Source organism: Rhipicephalus sanguineus, unplaced genomic scaffold, assembly GCF_013339695.2.
Source record: "Rhipicephalus sanguineus isolate Rsan-2018 unplaced genomic scaffold, BIME_Rsan_1.4 Seq216, whole genome shotgun sequence".
NCBI lineage: Eukaryota > Metazoa > Arthropoda > Arachnida > Ixodida > Ixodidae > Rhipicephalus > Rhipicephalus sanguineus.
The window spans coordinates 616168-631906 of record NW_023614789.1 but is presented as its reverse complement, the minus strand read 5'-3'; the positions used below and the strand labels follow the sequence as shown (position 1 = coordinate 631906).

Here is a 15739-nt window from a genome sequence, read left to right as displayed (position 1 = left end):
GATGGCGTCCATATCTCACACAGCGCTCTTCTATCGTCTTTACACGACATTTGCAGCGAAGCACGCAGATACGCGGCCAATTTTTTTTTTTGGCTAAGTTATTGGTCGCGACTGATATCAATCCAGACCCTGGAAAAGCGCAAGCAGTCAAATAGATGCCTGCACCGTCAGCCGTTCCATATTATTTGGGAAGGTTATACCATAGAGTGAGTACAGACTCTAGAGGAAAAACTCGCTATAGGGCCCACGCATTAGAATGTCCGACAAGGGCGCCGTTACAATACCGTGCGAGCGTTCCAGCCCCTGAGACGCGTGCTAGACTTGGCGGTGGTATTCAGTTTCATCGTAAATAATGAAGGTGAGCTCACACGGAATGGAGTTGTAAGTGCGTGTCAACAGAAAGCGCATAAGACGACGCACTGCAACTCACAACTCAGTCACAAGATGCGCAATCGCCGTGATCTCGAACTCAAGTGCATTTATATAGACGTCAGCCTCTACTCAGGCGGCCTGTCAAAAAAATTTAAAAAAAAATCGCCGCCAGCGCCCTCCTCGCAGCCCTGGCGCTAACGGGTAGTGCAAAGAGAATGTGCGTCCGCAATAGATCTCGCCCCCTCTTTCGTTTGTGTCGAGGCACGGTTTCCTAAAAATCAAGGACCTAGAAAGCTTCTTCCGCCAATGCACGCATCAGAAAAGTAGGAACTCATCAAAGCTAACTGCGTGTATACAATGCAAAAGAAGCTTCAGTTTATTTCGGCGCGCTGCGACTCGCAAATACAAGCGAGCATAACACGACGTTGAGCTCGAAGCAAGCCCTCCGACGTCCGTTCCTTAGCGCCTAAATGTGTTAAATTTGGTATATACATAATGTGAAAACGATGAACTACATACGCCTCAATTTATTTTAGCTATGTATCTTACGATCAGTGGTACAAGCTCAATTTGTCAGGGACAAATGTCCCCGGCGATTTTCGCCTTTTCAGTTGCATTCTCCTCCTCCAGCTTTCGCTTCCTGTGCCTCGGCTGTTTTATTACGTATCGATGTTCTATTGACGGTTGTCTTCCGTTTGTTATACCGTAAATGGGGATACTGCGTGTCCGCTTTCACGGGCTACAACCTAAGGCAAAACAAACTGAATGTGGTGACGAACAACATTTTGCGTTTCACTTGTACGACGCGCGTGTTAGCGTTTGCTGGTTGAAAGTGGAACATTGAGGGTTCAAAACGTATAGTCTCAACGGTAAAAGATAGCACAAGTGACCGGTGGCTGGAGCCGCAAATCGCGACACGCGGCGTTGTTCTTCACGAGCACGCCGATAGCGAGATTGCCAAGCGCATTCCATTTTCCAAAGCAGGGGTGGCCGGCGGAAAGCAGCCCATGTTACTGTTGGCCCATCTGAAAGCCCATATCAATGGAGGTCAGTGGCCCATATTCTTAAAGAAACGCTTGTTCATTGCTTATCGGCAGATGTGGCTATGCCCATTATTTTTTTTTTCGCTGGAGTTGCGAGCAACCGTATCTTTATCGCAGCTGTTCCGAAAAAGCTTTGTTGGAGTGCTTTCCGCCGGCCTCCTGCTTTGGATAATGGAATGTGCTTGGCACTCTCGATATCAGCGTGCTCCGGAAAAACAGCGCCGCATCTCGGAATCTTGCTACTCCGGCAACCGGTCACTTGTGCCAATCTTTTTCCGTTGAGACTTTTCATACGTGCGCGATGCTGTGGGTTACGATTTAAACCTCCTTGGTTACGACCAATTCAGATTATGGGAGGTCGCGGTGTGCGTGATGTTCATCGTGCGTGTCTTGAGTCTGGCTCAGCTGCTCACTCCGTGTTACACGGCGCCAGGCCCGTAGCCAGGAATGTTTTTCGGGGGGGGGGGGGGGGGCACTGGCTGAAAACCTTGGCTATTTGAGAAAAACGCCTATTTGCATTATTTATTTTTGGTAAAAACGCCTACTTCACCGAAATTTCGGGGGGGGGGGGGGGCTAGCCCCCCCCCCCCCCCCCCCCCGGCTACGGGCCTGCACGGCGCGCACCGCGGTCAGAGAGACTGCTGATTCATAGTCAGGTTGCCATGGTTCTCCGTGAGGGCTACGCAAAACAAAACAGCAGAGCCACATTATCACACTTTCTAATGCGACCAGCTGTAGGAATGCAAGTAATTCGCTTACCCAACACGTTCAACGGACCGAAGCCGAAGCCTCTCAGCAAAACTATTATACCCTAGCAGACGACAAGAAATACGTCATTGCTTCCTACAACGATTGCAGTGGTGTTAGTTCGTCTGAATTCGTTAAGGCTACGTGCGCCATGCGTGCTGTCATGTCAAGCACAGCCCGCACACCCACGAAGCAAAGCACATTGATGATTGATTACAGGCAGTTTTAGAATAGTGCACGCAGAGATAGCGTTCTTTGCGTACGATACGCTATTTTCGTCACTTAGCTTGGGTACCCAAGAGGTTAGCGTATGACGCATGCGCAGTGGCAGTAAACGCAAAGGACAGCGTGCGCAAAGCTTTGGGTATTGGGTATACCCTACAGCTCTAAAACCCTCTTATAACGACGTTTGCTCATTCTGGACTTCTCGATGCAGTCGCGATCTTCGGCTAACCTTTTGGTCAAAAGTTCGAAGCAGCTTCATTCAGTTAACGTCGCGAAGACTGGCACATCATAATGCGATTTCATTTCTTGACTCTAGTTTTTCCACCATCTGCACTGTTTAACCAGGCTTCGCGACGTTAACCTAAGTGACGCCCCCTACTTGAAATTTCAAATTCATAACGTTCAGTAGACCGAGTAGTAGGGCTTTTTGGTCACAAATACAACCACGATCGATTTTATTAAAATTCGATGAAACACTGAAACATCAAAAATACAATATTTCCAAAGGCTATAGGCTTACCTTTTATTGCGATAGCAATTATATGGACACTCTCGGCTAATTTTTGCCGTCGCCGTCATGTCCCGTATATATATATATATATATATATATAATATATAATATATATATATAATTATATATATATATATATATAAGGGCACGAAGAAAAATGAAGCAGAAAAAAATTCCGAAGCACCCGACTGGGGATTTGAACCATCGACCCCTCGCTCCTCAGCCCGCTGCATAGACGACTCAACCATGCCCCATTTTTTTTTTAATTCATGGAAAGACGACCCGTTATAGCTGTGAACCACACACTACATACTTCGTCACATTAGAATTACCTTAACATGCAGAACACCCACATTGTTGCCTACAGTAAGAGGCTGTTCAAAAGTCAGGCAAACACACACAAGCGTCCAGAAGTGCAAGCCACTCCGGAACGGGCTCAAAAGTCTCAACAACACTGCGCACTTGAGCAGCTTCTTCTCGGAAGACAGACCTCGTCGATCGTGGTGGCTCGGCGTGCCTGTCGATCATGCGACTTTTCCTTAGCGAATAAAGTCCTAATAAGATAAATAAATCATACGGTGTATTATTGGTGGGGCTCTTTTTGAAAGGGAGGACCCTAATACCATGAGCTGTGATTGGAAGGTCTTTTCTGATTGTTCTCTTTAGAATGTCCCATAAATAAAATGCGTCACGACAATGGATAAACAATGCTCTATCGTCTCAGGTTGGTTACGGAGTCTACAATTTACAGTCCAGGGCACATATATTGCTCTTTCATTGAGCCATTTCTTCGCTGGTAGAGTGGATGTGTGCAGTTTAAAGAAAAACGTTTTCGCTGCTGGCGATATGCACATTCTACGTACACGGAATAATACATGCCCCATTTTTTTTCCATCCATGGTATTTATTACACTGAGTATTAGGATGCACAATGAGAGCACAAATACAGAGAACAAATACAATCACATAGCGATAATAAGCGCTCAAACGTTACTAAGGACACATTGGATGGCTAACAGAACGTGCAGTAGAACAGTGAGAGTTCTTCACATCGTGTTACAGGAAAGGTGGTGAGACCGAGCACCTCACCAAGAGGGGGTACCAGTCCGGTCTAATGTCCAGGTCGTCATAAATGTCCTTTAGGTGAATAGCCATTCGAATGAAGTGTACGCTTGAAGAAAGGTGGGTTCTGCATTACGGTCTTGCATACGTGTCTTCCATAAGCTATGCATACCAATGAGGAAAAACATATCATACGGCACTTCATCAAGTGATGTTGGTATAAGATAACGTATGGCATGAGAATTAATGACAAACTTTTCTGCAGTGCTCGCTGAAGGACATGCCAGAGGAGAATAGCGTCTTTGCAGCTAACAAAGCAATGTTCTATTGTTTCCGGCACATCACATACACGGCAGTTAACAGAAGCAACAAAATACCATGCCCCATGCATGCACAGGCGAAATAACGGCGAGTATTATTACACCATTTACCTCTGGGGTAAGCAAATCTCGGAGGAGCTTGAGCATGTTTTCTATCACGCAACACTCTTAATTTTCTTTCAATTTGAAAACTGCCCTTGAGACGCACACGACAAAGTGGCCCTTTTCTGTATCCACTCGTGATGCGGAAGGAAAAAAAAAAAAACAAAGAACACCAGGCACACCCTACATCACACGCCCCCGTGTGGCAGGAGACGCAAAGGGTCACTCCACGCGCCGCAATTTAAAAGAAAAAGAAATATCTAAGAGAATGCGCTCTTTAGGTTTATGAGATCACGTAAAATTCTGCCATCCCCAACTAATATAGATTGTGAAATTATGTCGTCAGAGGAAATGAAGAAATCTTTGGAAACTATAGCTAAAGGCCTGGAGTGTCGATTTACATCAACTAGTCGCACAATTTGCAATACCAGCGTTAAAGACAGATTTTACCAAAGTTACATTGGAAGAATTAGCTCAGGTGATACAAGGTTTGCCCTCGTCAGCTCCAAGTCCGGATGGAATTACAGTTATATGATAAAAATTATTCAAATTGTCACCATGTGACCTCCTAAACACTGTGAATTATTCATTAACTTACATCTGGATTCCATACGATTGGAAACTAGCTAAAATAATTCCGATACAATAACGACAAGGATTAGGCTATAACATAGAAAACATACGACTTATTCCTCTTACATCGAATATGATAAAACTCATAGAGAGGGTGCTACATAAGAGAATTACAGTATGGTTGGCGGTAAACGTAGTATTGAATCCAAATCAAATTGGCCTTAGAGTAGAGTGCTCAATATGGTGTGCACACGCAGACTTAGAAGGCCGCATACAACTTGCTCGAAAAAGAAGGCAACATGCTAGATATAGCCAAAGCACATGACAGTGTGGAACATTCAGTTTTATTGGACATCTTACAGAGCCACAATCTCCACAATATATGATTGCGTGGTTGAGGGAATTTTGAAGGCTAGAGAATTTTATTGTTTTGTTTAAGGATGGCTGTGCGTCGCCAAAGTTCAAACCGACTCGCGCAGTCCCTGGAAGCAGTCTTGTCTCCTGTACTCTTTAACATATTAATGAGCTGAATCCCCAATCGCCAGGATGTGCAAGTATATGTTTATAGCAGATGATATTGCATTCTTCACGGCAGATAGTGACATTCATTCTTTATATCAGAAATTACAGACATATATGAATATGCTAGAGATATGGCTAGAGACAATTTGCATGTCCATAAATGTAAATAAAAGCGCGCTGTTAATATTTCCGTTAACAGATCCCATCTCAATTTCAATATGTTATAAACAATAGCACATTCCACAGGTTGGGTCGCTTAAATATTTGGGATAATTTATAATGGCAAGCTAAACTGGACTCCTCACATAGAGAGTATTGCATCTAAGGCACAAAGTTCCTTAGGTATACTACGCACTGAGCAGCAGACGATATGGACTACGTAGGGACACACATGCGCCCAATATTAGAATTTGGGTGTGTATTGTTCTCAGGTGGCCCTGCTTACAAACTTAAGCCTCTGATTATGCTGGAGCGAGAAGCCTTGCGATTATGTCTAGGGCTCCCTAGGTTTGTAGCTAACCATTATGTATCGAACGTTATGGAACGCTAACGTTATGTATCAGGAAGCGCGATTACCAACATTGCCTTGTCGATTCCGCATGCTAACGGTGCAGTTTTTAAAATTTTACAGCTATCCGTTAAGACGATCTGAATATGCTTTTAAAAATGACCAAGACTCCTTTTTTCGTGCTCATTGGCCACGTTTTGTACACCACAGATTATTTTTGTTCAGAAGCAGCTAGACCGGATAAACGTGAAAATTCGAGATGTGCCTGCAGCAAATGTGTCCAATCAGAATCTAAAGATAGAATATGATGAGATTTTTCCCTCTAAACATAAATTTCAATTATACAGGGCATTAAATAACCGGCTGCAAGATTACCTTGCACACATGGAAACAAATAATGTAGCAGCCACAGACGCTTCAGTAATAGACGAAAAGGCAGGCGTAGGCATTTACTGCCCTTCGCTTGGCTGGTCATATCATTAAGACTACCGTACTTCACCCCCATTTTTGAAGCGGAACTCTTGGAAATTATTCTAGCACTGCGCAAACTAGCCTTGAACGCCCATAGCGCCATAACAACAGACTCCATGTCAGTATGCACGTCGCTTGCAGCTTCATCAAAATCAACTGCCCTAAAGATGTTCCTTACGCTAATTCCTCCACAGCTGAAGCTCTCAAAATTATTATGGGTACCTGGCCACTCTGGATTAGAATTAATGAAATGGCTGACTCACTAGCGCGTATTGTTATAGCGCAGCTCAGTTTGAGCATAAAGAAAAGAGGCTTCAGCGAAGAAGGAAACACAGGCGACAGGATGAGCGCTAAACTTCCAACTTTTTGTTTATTGCATGACCCTACAGCACATTATATGGCTCACCTCACAGCACACGTGACGCCGCTACCTGACCAAAAACCAAACATGTGGCGCAGCACACGTGACCAGAAAACGCAGTTTACACCAATATCATAATGCACCAACTTGCCCATTCTGCAGTACTTGTCACTAGCGCGAGCTGCATTGAATGGTCCAATTCTTTCTGCCCTTCCTGTAGTGGCCAGTATAACTGCGATTAGGTATAGAAAATTTTCACTTCGTGCAGACGCCATAGAATTAATAACACCTAGGACAGAATTCGGTCATTTAAAATTTCCGTGGAAGATCCAGTGGTGTCACACTAGACAAATGGGAGTATTAGTAACTAGGTTACGATGTCGTGTGCCCCCGTTAAATCTATATTCACACAGGGCTGGTCTGGCGATATCACCCCTATGTCACTATTGTTTAGAAATGGAATCAATAGAGCACTATTTTTCATGTCGCCGATGCACATTACTAAGAAAAACTTCTTGTTATCCCATTCGCTAACCTGGGGCTGAACTTCACAATTGACAATGTACTTACCGAAGGTGCTTCAGCTGTGGGCTTCAGCCACAAGACACGTTTGATGCTGTGTGTAGATACCTTCGCGGAACAAAGAGAATACGACTTGAAAATGTTTCTTTTTATTATTATTGTTCTTCTTCTTGTTATTCTTATTCTAATTTCTATTCGGGACAATGATTAAAGTGTCTGATCTGAATGTTTGAAAAAAGTATTGCACTCTTTCCTTGTTGCGTACCTTTTTTTATTTATGTATTTATTATTTTTATTGTCATCAACAATAAATACTCAAATACTTCTAAAATTCATATCAATTCTTGGCCAATCCCCCAGAGTGGGTGTGAGCCATGTGCAGAGGGTACAACAACAACAACAACATCCGATTCTCCAATGTCGACACTTGCAACGCGTTGCTCAAGCACAACGACGCAACAACTGCGACAGTTGTTAGTTCACGCTTGCCCTGTGCATGCCTGTGCGTTCTTTTCAGGCGTCCTTCTTTGTGATTCAGCAGCTGGCTGCAAGTATCGAGCTGCTTGTCGTTCCTCCTGTGACATTCCAATTCTTGCTATCGCACTCACAGCGGCGAAACTGTGACTTTTTTTTTTCGTCAAAAAATGCACCCAAGATGATTTTATTAAAATTCAATGAAGCTTTAAAATATTGAAAAATACAATATTTCCAAAGGATATAAGCTTATCTTTTTGGTCAGAAATGCACCCACGATCGATTTTATTAACATCGAAATAACTTTAAAATATCCATTAATACAAGATTTCCACTGGCTTACCCTTTTGGTCAAGAATACACCGACGATTAATTTAATAAAATGAGATGAAACTTTGAGGCATGGAGAAATGCCAGATTTCGAAAGGCTAGAGGCTTACCCTTTTGGTCAAAAATCCCGCACAATTGATTTTTTTTTAATTGGCTGAATCTTTCGAAAAAACAAGATGCTTATAATTTGGGTAAAAAATGCACCCGATTGATTCTATTATTATTCGATGGAACTTTACAACATCGAAAAATACAAGATCATAAATGCATGAATTATCATTTTTATAAATTTGAAAGAAACCATAAAGAATACGGGGCTTACAATAACAAGAGCTGAGCTCGTTGGTAAGTATTCAGTCTAAAAACCTATCTTTTTTAGAATGAATTACGGGGGATGCTTAAAACATTCTAGGAATGTGGAGGCAAAAGTCCGAACTTTGTCCGAACTTCTGTTTTTCTGCTGTCGCAGCAGCGGTCTTTTACTACACACAATTCTGCATTCCCAGAACGCCTACATCGCATTAGGGCCGCATATGTTGCTGTAATGGACCACTGTCGCAGCTTTATCTGCAGCCGCTTCTTCCCGATCGCAATAACGGTTACGACGAGCGTAAAACTTTCTCGATCTTCCCCGCCCGTTACAAGGGCTTTCCTACTAATGCCGAAAAGACGATGTGGACGGATAGCTCGCGTGCTTTTATGATTATTTTTTACTCATGCGAATGCCGCAATGACGAAGTCGACAGGCAGCAAAGCTTCAATTTGGGCTAGTTGGTATGGCATAGCTATGTAAATGCGCTGAATGAAGCACAGACGAGAAAGTCTGTGCTTCATTCAGAAGCACCAATAAGAAACGTAGCACCAATATGACCTCATTCGATGACAACACGTTGCAATATAGTCCTTGTTATCTTCAGTGTTTTTGTGTATTCTTTGACGTGCTTTTGCGAAAATAAACAGTTGAAAGTTTGCGCACCACTTGTCCTGTCCCTGTTACGTTTCTCGTCTGTGCTTCATTCAGCGCATTTACTAGCTCGACAGGCAGCTTGATTTCTCGGTCCCCACGGGGAGTTCGGGTGGCGCGGGCAATCTCCGCGTCTGCACTGGACTCTTAAATATTGTACTCTACCTCGCGTGATATTTTCTATTATTGACCACGCGACCTTGAAGCATAAATATCGATAGCTTTCTTTTAAAAATCTACGAATACAAGATTATAAAGGCTGCACCAATTACAGCCTCTGCTTTTTGGTCACGCCAACCTTTCTGTTCAATATACAAGGCTTACCTTTTGTTCAAAAATGCACCCGCGAGAGGTTTTATTAAAATTGGATGAAACCTTTTTTTTAATATAAAGATACAAGATTTATTGATTTATTTACTGAACGCTCTTCGCGTCCATGGTGCCACCAGTGTGCCAGTGTGGCCTGGCGGTGGCGTAACATTATTCTAGGCCACATACTAGGCACTATAGTTATGTGGTGTTTGATCCCGAACCAGGAGTGAACCCCCTTGGGTGAGCATTGGTGTGCGCGGTAGAGAAAGAAGAAGGAAGGCAGCATGACTGTAGAAGCGCTGCATTCAAGCCTTCCTATTTGACCCTTGGCTGAATCAACGTTGGTTTCATTGAAATAGCTGTTGTGCCATGTTGTGTGCATATAATTAAAGGGACACTAAAGGCAATATTAAGTCGACGTTGATTGTTGAAATAGCGGTCCAGAACCTCATGGTGCTACTTTCGTGCCAAGGAAGTGCTTATTTTGAAATAAAATCACGTTTTAGTGGTCCGCATCGCGTTAGCGCACTTCAAATTACCCCTGAAAGCGGTCTTTCTCACGTCACTGCTGCCGTGCCCAACGTTGCCCGCCTTTACTGCGCGGGCGGCGTGCACCATTCGGGCATCCGGCAACATCACATGCATGCGGCATTTTGTCGAACTTTCCGTTAGAGCGACTTTCACGAGCGCGCAAAAACACACGCGGCAGTACGCGATACCGAAACTACCACTGAGACGCGACCGCGTGAGCGAAGCAGGACGCCGGGCGAAACGCAGTTCGGCGAAAACAGTACCTTGAACCACGCGCGCCGTTCCCCATGGCAACGCCAAAGAGGTTCTTTTGTAGCCAGGGGCGTAGCCAGAAATTTTTTTCGGGGGGGCACCTCCTTGATATGAAGTGGGGGTCGGGCAGGCGCCACTGTTTGTAGCGTTAGCTACACTTGCCTAGCCCGAGCCGATTTCGCGTGGATCATGAGCCGTGCTGCGCATGCGCGAGGATCAGTGATGTCACACAGCTGGGTTGGCTGGGTCACCGGAGCTGGCATTTCACGCACTCTCCGACACCGCCGCGCGCGTCTCGCCGCTGCTTGTCTGCGGCGGGTTCAGGAGGAGTGGCGTCGTCCGCGGCAGACAAACTGGCGCCGCTGGCGCCGGCGCGCGCGACACGCCGCCGCCGGTTTGCGCTTTCCAGGGTGACGTCGTAGCCTTGACAGACGTATTGGCGCCAGCGCGCGCGCAGATATTCGCCTTCGCTGTGTAGTCGCCGTCCGACACTGTGCTGGAGCCGCTTGATAGCGCCTCTGACTGGTGTTTGCAGGTGGGTAACGCCATGGAGAGGAGAGCGCAAATGCTGCTCAACGGCGCAGAAGCCGAGAAGCTTATCTCATCGGATCCCGAAGTAGTTGCCTGGCAATTAGCGGTTCAGCGTACGGAGAATGAACAGAAGAAGGCTAATAATCCTAGACAATCTGGAAAGCTAAGAATAATCAGCTGAACCTTTGCTAACGCTACGTATATCCTGGCATAGCCGAGCTAAGCCACTGCAAATTTTTCCATGAATCAAACAGAAACGAACAAGCAGCATTTTTTACGTCTCTTGATGGATGGAAAGTTCTTTTATTGCAGCTATCTGATTACGAGCGATTAATTGTAGTCGGACTCTCTCACGTCATCGGGATCATTTCTAAAATGTCCCACTCGTGGCGCTCATCGTGTAATACATTTAGCTTAATTTCTCGCCAAGTAGGACACTGCTATTGATAATATTGCCGTTTTAGACGTTGTCATACATTGAGCTTTCACTCTGACATAAATTGTTATTTGCCTTAAGTGTCCCTTTAAATATAGGCTTGGATATGTGGCGTCACTGCCACACGTGCTCACCAACTAACTCCTGAAAATCCCTTGCATTGACCAGTGGTAAAACTCAGGGGCGGCGACAGCAGGTGGCATGAAGGGGGCAGCTGCCCCCCTAAGATTTCCGCCTGCTCCCCCTTTGCCCTCTTAGTTCCCATCCTCTCTGCCCCCCTGAAGGAACTCTTGTCGTGGGTGCCACCACAGTAAAAAAAATCCTGGCGACGCCCTGGTAAAACTATGTCGGTCACATACATCAATCCAGGAACCCTCGGTATCACCACTTGCCAACACCAGGGGCGTAGCCACGTTAGGGCCCACCCGGGCCCTCCCCCCCCGAAATTTTTTTTTTGCCATAGCATACAGAGCAGAAAATGACACCCGACCACATCTGCCTGCTCGTCCCCACTGCAGATCAAGGAGGTGCCCCCCCGAAAAAATTTCTGCCTACGCCCCTGCCCAACACATATTTATGTCAGACCCATCCGGCTTTAAGTGCCTGTCGTATTACAGTTAATGCTAAGACGACGAAATGGAACACAAGAGCGCTATTTCCAACTGTGTGTGCTGCTTTTCTTTGTCTGTGTAATGCACTTACTGTTTTTAATATGTCACATTAGGAACTAGCTCGGACCCAGACAGTAAGTCATTACAGTTAAGTCACTTCTGATCTGCCGCACTTCTAGTAAGAGCCTAGCTAAGGTTGAAATCGATCAAAAATCATTCTCAACATTGTCAGTGACACCATAATACCCATTAAACAATGCGAAAGAGGCCCAGGAAAAATTACCTTTAAAAATTCTAGTGTGACAGCTCCTGCATTTTTACTAGCCTGTGCTTGCATCTACTTCACCCTTCTAAGACGTGCTCCACTAGCTGAATGTCACCACTCTATGTTCTACCTCAGTTCAACCATACTAGCTCTTCTACGGGAAATGCAAGATTACTGGAAATACAAGATCTCCTTGTTCTGGGCTAAAGTATACCATTTGCTGAACTGTGATATCATGAGCTCATGTACACTTGATGAAACCTTCGAGTAACATCCTAAAATCATTGAAGCAGACATCGAACAGTATCTCTGGGGTCAAACTGAGGGCACTTAAGTCACTGGGAGAGAGGAGATAACAGTTCTTGTTCTCCACCACCAACAGCCAATCAACCCCTAGTGGATGACAGCATGGTTTTGCCTTTTAAGACAATGTCTCTATTATTGGAGTTAACTTTCTTTGAATAAACTAATTTTAATCATAACAATCATTTGCTTTCCGTGCCTCCTGAAGCTACTTCAGATCATTTGAACCAGAGCAACTGTAATATATACAGAAATGGAGGTTTAAATGAAGAGATAGAGAAAATGCACACTGCAACAGATTTAACAACAACAACAAAAAAGTTATATCCAGCGACTAGGAATCATATTTGTCACTGCCTTGTTTCAATGGCAATGAAAGAAAAATTATCATGATTATCAGTGAGCATAGTAAAATTATACTCCCTTATAAAAGGAGGCTGCCGCATAAAAAAAAAAGGGCACATAAGTATGTTTTATGGCGATGGATTCCTTTCAGGATCATGAAGACTGAAAACAGGTGCAGGAGAAAGAAAAAAAGATGAAAAGCATGGTCATGGTAACCAGGCCCGTAGCCAGGAATTTTTGTCGGGGGGGGGGGGGGGCACTTGCTGAAAACCTTGACTATTTGAGAAAAACTCCTTTTTTTCATTATATTTTTGGTAAAAATGCCTACTTCAAAATTTCGGGGGGGGGGGGCTGGGCCCCTAGGCCCCCCCTGGCTACGGGCCTGATGGTAACCACCACTCCCCAGTTTCAATGAGCATGCCCACAATATTGATCATATCATCTCATAGCACCAGGAGGACAGGAATACATAAAGGGAGGCTTTAGTTCCAGTGCTTTACAAAATGCAGTACCTAGTCAGACTCTCAGTGGACTGAGGTCTTCAATAATTGGCACTCAACATTTAAGCTTCATCACATATGGCTATGAGCAACGACTCTATCGAGAATGCTCGATGAACACATGCAAGGCAATCAACGTATCACCAACATGGCAATGCATGATAGTGTCCTTGAAGAAAAAAATAAGTACAGGAGACCAACCTGGTTGCACAGCTTAACTTCATGGTTGCTGTAAGGGTCTATCCTAACTGAAACGACTCATATGTCCACAAATAAGTAGGCAGAAGTGAGTATGAGAAGTGACAAGCAAGTTGTAACTGGTAAATAGGTAAATAAGGGTATGCTGCACAGCTGCGTTCACACATCACTTGTCATACAATATGACACAATAGAAACCACAGATCGAATATTACTTTTGTGAAATATTTTGTTCATTTGTAACGTACAAGTGCAAAATATTAGAATACCAGTCAAAGACGAAAGATGTTGGCCAGTTTATTCATTCAAGTGTAAGAAATAAGTAATTTCTATCAAGTAACCAAACTGATCACTAAACAAGTGCAGCATGTGGCAATGAAAGTTTAGGTTGTTTGTTCAAATGACCGTGATAGTGCACAAGTTTACACAAATAGCACGGGGAAGTTGAGGAAGAAGAGAAAAAGAAAATAACAAAGAAAGCACACGGCTAATACAGTCAAGATAATATTACAAACATGAATGCTGCGAAAAAAACCTATCACATTGCCTACTATCCACACGTGTGCAATGCAAAATGAAGCAGCGCAAATTCACAAATGACACCTAGCAGCTTGGGTACTGGAACCGGAAAGAACAAAACAAGTACGAGCCGCGGGGTAATAAGCCGTGTACACACTTCATGGCAAGCAGTGTCGCCGTCAATCCTAGGAAGCACTTGTAGTGCATCTCAAACGCACGCACACCAGCCACCTCCCTGTAGTTCGGCAGGATGTAGTACGTCACCGGCAGAAGAAAACGACGTTAGTGAGGACCGTAAGGGCCAAGAGTTTGCCTAGGAGCGGAGGGTGCCCATCCTGTGTCGAGGTAGTAGCCGAGGCCGACCAACGACAACACCGTGTAGGCCAGGTGGAGAGGTCCCGAAGTGTGCAATGCAGGGATGACGAGCAGCTGCCATGGTGATGATCGATGACGAGCGAAGAGGCAAGACACTGACTGTTGACCATTCGCATCCAGTGGTGCGGCAAAATGTCCGTCTGCAACACGACTAGCGCCACCGACAAGAGGATTGCGCCGAACGGCATCGCACCCAACAAACCACCAGCTGGTACACGCCGACGGGGGTCCGTAATGCGCCCGCGTGAGACGCGCGGGTTGCTGCCCGAGAAGGTTCCAGACGAGGTCGGAGATGGGTGTGATGACTCCGTACACGTACGCGAGGCCGACTAGGATACCGGCAAGGTGGCCGACCAAAGAGGCATTCGGCGTGACCAGCTGAATGAGCACCAGCTCGAGCCAGCGACTTGTCCGCGGGCAAGTTGATGTCGATACCCAAAAAGGCCGGCTTCGCCCGGGAAAATAGTAATTGTTCAGTACCTTGAGGGCAAAGATGACGCCCGAGAAGCCGACGGCACACTGGTAGTAGAACGCGTTGTCGACGAACGTGCCCAATAGATAGTTCAGACCTAACAACACAATGCCACAGAGTGCGGTGAAGAGGACGATGATGTAGGCGAACTGCGCGCCCCGAGTACAGGTTCGAGGAGCATTCCCTTCCAAATGAAGGAAACCATGTTGTAGTACAGGTGTAGGCTGTCACCGTGCTCGATCGCCCGTAGAAGATGCGCAACCACTGTTTTTTAAATATGACCGCGTCAACACTAATGCAAGCGCCGGATATGCCTCGCCATGGAACTCCAAGAGTTGAAGGAATGTGCATGCTTGAGCGACGACGATCAAAAGCGTCACAGGTGGAATCGCTTCTAAACCGACCTGAAATAATACGGGTTAGGAGGAGCATCACGCCCATTGCATCTCGCTGCTGCCTGCGTTGCATTGCAGCCGCCGTTTGAGCCTACACTTTGATCGCATTCAAAATAAAGAAAGGAGACCCAAGGCTTCGTGCTCTGTGGTCAGCGTAACCCATTGCGCGTCGCGATATACAAGTTGAGTTAGGGTGGCAGCCCCTAGTTGAGTGAACGAACGCGAATGACACGTGTCATTTGTTTTGATGACGCACCATGATGACGCTATCCACTGGGCTAAGGTGATATACCGAGTTCCGTTATTCTGCAAACTGCAAAAATACAGAACTAAAATTTACAAGATACATAATGCTATAAAAAAGTGTAATATTTACATCGTGCGACAAACTAATGACGCTTGCAACATGAGTTCTACATGTGTCGATATGATAGAACATGAAGGAAGCAAAGGTTTTTCTTCTTTTCCTCACGTCGGTGCTGACGGTTTATTATTTAGCAATCGCGTTCACAGTACTCCACAGCATGCGTAAATAAGGTCCCTACAGAGGGACCTTATTAGAGGAAAAAATAGAGGGACTTTACGCG

The 15739-nt window shown here is 45.1% G+C and overlaps 1 pseudogene; it reads right to left on the bottom strand.

Annotated features, from left to right (window-relative positions):
* Positions 1-14192: 14192 nt before the first annotated feature.
* Positions 14193-15108, bottom strand: LOC119376747 (rhomboid-related protein 4-like; annotated as a pseudogene).
* Positions 15109-15739: the final 631 nt, after the last annotated feature.